Source organism: Limulus polyphemus, unplaced genomic scaffold (assembly GCF_000517525.1).
Source record: "Limulus polyphemus unplaced genomic scaffold, Limulus_polyphemus-2.1.2 Scaffold344, whole genome shotgun sequence".
Lineage (NCBI taxonomy): Eukaryota > Metazoa > Arthropoda > Merostomata > Xiphosura > Limulidae > Limulus > Limulus polyphemus.
Genome location: NW_013665954.1, coordinates 644,286 through 649,420, shown reverse-complemented (window position 1 = coordinate 649,420; position 5,135 = coordinate 644,286). Strand labels below are relative to the sequence as shown.

Sequence of the window (5,135 nt, the reverse complement as noted above, 5' to 3'; positions counted from 1 at the left end):
CTTCATATCTTCTAGCGTGTAATGCGTGTGAACCCTTTTTGGACAGAATTGTTATCAGTGATCAAAAATGGATTCTCTATGCGAATATTAAATGCCAAAAACAATGGCTCAGTCCTAGACAAAATCCTGTTCCGACCCCAAAACCTGGACTCCATCTGTAGAAAGTGATGCTTTGCATTTGGTTGGACATCAAAGGAGTAATTATTTTGTACTTCTCAATCCACAGTGAACTGTCAATGCAGAGATCTATAGTCAGCAACTGGAACACCCTTCATCAGAAATGCCCTTCACTCGTGAATCGGAAAGGTGTTCTTCACGACAATGCACATCCACATGTGGCACATTTTATGCAACTCAAGATTATGGAGTTGGGTTGGTAAGTTCTCCCTCACCCACGATATTCTCCAAATATGGCACCATCAGATTATCATCTTTTTCGTTTGCTGCAACACCATCTTAATGGGAAAATTTATGCAAATGTGGAAGGTGTTAAAGAGGACATCGACATGTTTTTTGCTTCAAAGCCAAGTGATTTCTTTAATCAGGGCATTAACAACATGATTGTAAAATGGAAAAGCATCATCGATAAGAATGGAGACTATTTCATTTAATAAATGTTTTGTTTTGATATATAAGTTGTTTGGGTTTTTCATTTAAAAAAAGCGACATTAATTTCTTCATGAACTAATGTAAGCAGTTTACTTAATTCAAAGGGATATGTTGCATATTACATTTAGAAATCAACATGATGATGGTGCAGCTGTTGACACATACTTTACTGATGCTTCAAAAATTTGTTATTTCAAAATATTTGTTTAACTCTTTCGCAACCGGCTCGACATAACATATGCAAGTTTGTATACACATTTTCACACATTAAGTATTTATACTATAACTTTTAATTCAGTATGTGCATCTTCAAAAAATTTAGTATACCTTTAGTGAACATTACAAGTCTTTTATACACAAAAATCAAATTTTTTAATGAAGTATTTTTACTAATGATTTGTTTGTGAATATATTGATTATGTGTCATTACTAGTCTGAGTGGAAGTGATTTTCATTTTATGATTAAAAATACTATTCTTCCTCCCCAAAATCTCAAATTTCTTTTGTGTAATCTTTAAAACCTCCTAAATACATTACAAACATTTGTTTTCAGTAAAATAATATCTTATTAGTTATTTAATGATATACTTGAGTCTTCAGTCTGTAGACAAATCCCGAAAGTATAATGAAAAGACAATTTGTAAAATTAGAAATAAAAGGAGCAGCTGTGCCTTTTTTTCGTTATTATTGGTCACAAAGTTTCAAAGTACTTCTCTTACAAGTTTGAACTGCTAAACATTTCACATTTATTTTCTTGTCAATGACTAAAGTAGAAACCTGCTGAAAATAAAACAAAAAAATGCTGCTTGTGTCAGGAAACTGTTTATGTGACACCACCATAATACAATACTCCTGAAAGCAACAAAGCACGTGTAAAAAGAGAGTTGACGAGACCTCTGCTCTGAGAACAGGATGTCTAATGTATCGGATTATATATGCTAAAATGTTATATTGGAAAATTAGGAGTAATCATACTGCTTTTAGAATGAGTGAAAACATTTATGTTAGCAACAGGATGTGTAATTTATCAGCATATGTATGTATCCTACACTGTTCACAACAAGACTTTTTGAGAATAACAACACTGCACTTTGAACCTGTCAAAACATTTATTATGTGGTTTGGTGCCAATACAATAAACAATGCAATTCTCTGAATATTGGTAATCCTTTTGGGGTGTTTGGAATTTAGCGGCATAGATGTACAAAGATGTTATTTGAGCACGTGCTTATAAAATCCTATAAAAAAACTAGTTTCTATACTACCTATCACACTCATTTAGTTTTGCAAGCCTTATAAGTCTAGTCTTCTTTGGAAAACATTCTTACTTTTGTAGATAAAGTGTAGTTTAGAAGTTCACTTACAGTTGTGAAACACCTTGAGTTGTTACTGACTCTTACCTTGAAGTATGTAATAATCATTTATAATATATATAAATATAATCAAGGTACAGAATCAAATACAAAGTACAAATCTAACTGTATTACCAATATTTTGGAAACTACACCAATATTTCGGCTACCACACATTACATATGTACATATATATTACTCATAAGTGCTTAAATTTTAGTTACTTTTCTTAAAACTTGAACAGTAAATGAAAATTACATAGATAAACAATGATTTCTAGTATTTACGAGAAATTACGTTGATAGGAAAATATTTTTCCCTCGTGTGCTTTTAGTGCAAAGCCATGTTTATTTTTTCAAGTGGAGCGTGAAGAGTATAATTTTTGTAGGCTTCAAATATACATTTTAGAAAGAAAAGATAAATTACATTACTCTACTAGTACACCCAAAACATCTGTAACTTGCTTGGGTTTATAAATATAGTATATATGTGTTAAAATTTTTTATCTTTGTTCAGAGCAACAACTTGGTCATCACCATTCGACAGTCTTGGCGAAAGTATTATTTTTTCCTACAAGCTCTTTACAAACAACTATCAGAATCATGTAAAGCACAACATGTCCTTTCTATTTGTTATAAACAGACCCTTCAAAAAAGTAGGTGGAACTAAACAAGAGGTTTGGAAAGAATGGAGTAGAAGGAGGCACCACTCTAGTTCATTTGCTAGATACATTGATTTCTCAATAAATCAAAGGTTCTAAATTTATATTTTTAGCTTGCCAGTATCTAAAATTCATGTTTCTAATTTGTTAACCACTTGTAGACTTATATAGTAGGCATAAAACAATATAAACTCAGCAACAAGACATGAGGAGGTACTATGTGACACACACAAATTGATGTTTAACTTTATTTTATTCATATTTTCTTTTCAATTAAGAAATTAAAACATACATAATATTAAAATTTGAAATATAAGCAACGTTTTGATGCCAATTTTATTGATATGTATTAATAATAAAGTTTTGAAAATATATCACTAACAGACTGTGACAAGTGCAGTTAGACCCACCCGTTGCAAAAGGGTTAATGGGTTCAATGCCCTTTTATTTTAAAAGGAATAGCTTGTGTATTTTACTTTTGAGGATCATCTTTTCAATCTGGATAAAAACTGAATAAAACTAGGAAGAAGGTTTACAGGAAGACAAAAGAACCAGTATTAAGTGTACATCATGGGACTTTTTATTTTTTGTGTATATAGTGTAGGATCTGAGCATTAAAATACATAAGAATTACAGCAGAAGTTGAACTAAACAGAATAGCAAAAACTTCACTTTTGATAAACTTTGTGCTAGAAGCTTTTGAAAATAATTACCCATGATAAACCCAAAGAAATTTGTTCACATGGGTCTCATTTATGGTTAATGTATATTGTAATAGACTGCAAGGAATAAGTGGTTTATATTATTATTGTTATTGTACAATGGTTCTTAAGTAACTGGGAAATTACATATGTTTTTATTTGTTGTGCTTGAAGTAAAACATGCTATTTAGGATCATTATTAGCTTGAGAAAGCTTTTTTTTCTCTTGATAAAACATTTAAAATTTGAAAATGTAACTAAGGTATTTTGAACAAAATATTATACACTGCACAAATAATTTTTTATTTAAATTTAAGCAGGTAATTTATATATTTTGGCTTAGTTTTTTTTTAACATAATGTATTAATTATGCAATCTATTAAAGTAGATGGGTTTCTTTTAATAACAGTATCGCATACCATACATATGAGAGAGCACCAAATGGAATTACTTGCCAAGATTTCTGGGTTTTTTTCTTTGTGCACATGTTTTGCCACTTTATAGTTATTTAGATATTAATTGCTATTGATGAAGTAATGAGTATTGATTTTGGAATTTTGTTTTTCAACATTTAAGTTAAAGGAATAAAAAATTCAATATAATATATTAATATTATATTATATATATAATATATTAATATTAATTAATATAAATTACTAAGAATTGGCCAAGAAAAAAAAAAGTTTTTTAATGCCAAATTTCGTGAATTGTAGGTGGGATTTAATTGCCCACTTATTAAGAAAATGTCAACAGCGAAATACTCTGGTGCATCAGGCTTACAGTTAGCTTGGTTTTACAATGGTACATGCAATTGAGCTTTTGAAATGTAACATTACATGTAGCTTATTTGAGATCTTATAGGCAATTGTAAATATATTCTATCCATTGTATAGTTTTTAAAACTCTGAAGTCTGCAAGTCAGAAAACTTGTTTATTGTGTGGAATAAAGATTAAATTATATCTACAAACTAGTGAGGTGACTTATTTTACTGTTAGGTTTTTTATGTTAACAAGTAAAATTTAAGGCACTAACACTTAAGTTCATCAGACAATGGTGGGTCCGTGCAAAGTGATAATGATTTTTGTTTTCAGAAAATTAATATTTTCAATTGTAATCTTCTATGAAACAAATATATGATAATTTTAAAAATAGGAATGTTTGTTTTTTGATAAATAATATCGAAATAATCCAACCATTGAATTAATGTTTACACCATGTTTTATGATGGCTAAAACTGCACGAAACTTGAGGTACATTGTGATGTCGATCTTACAATTCATACCTTTGTTGGATTACTCAAGTCAAATTGAAAACAAATTTAATTGTTCTTTCTTAAGAGAAAGTTTAGACAGAGAAGAGTGAACTGGATTGAAAACGTTTGTGGAATTAATGTGCCTGTAAAGTTCATTATGATGCATTGAATCTTTAGCATATGTCTTCATCAGATCAAATTTCATTATTTTTTGGCACCTTACTACTCTTTGTTCAAGATCAATTGTTCTTTGCTTTTGTACTAATTAAGTGTGTTAAAGATTTTTAATCTGTAGCTCTGTTACATTTATATATAATTTGAATAATAATACATCTTTATTCAGGCATATTCACTTCTTTTTCTTTTGTAATACTCACTAAGTTATGCTATGTTTAGTCATGAACCCATACACAGAGACTAGGTAGCTGTGAACATGCTTGAACCTTCACCTTGGACCAAGGTTATGCACCACAAGACCAGATGTTATTTGAAAATGCTTTCACAATTATTTTTTTCTCTCTTTCTTAATATATACACCTGGAAAAAAGTTAAGCACCCCC

At 29.9% G+C, this 5,135-nt stretch overlaps 1 protein-coding gene across 1 annotated transcript in view; it reads left to right on the top strand.

The window, feature by feature from the left end:
* Nucleotides 1-5,135, top strand: part of LOC106457546 (ATP-dependent DNA helicase RecQ-like) — an 86,410-nt gene that overhangs the window by 22,620 nt on the left and 58,655 nt on the right. The gene's annotated exons all lie outside the window — the stretch shown is intronic.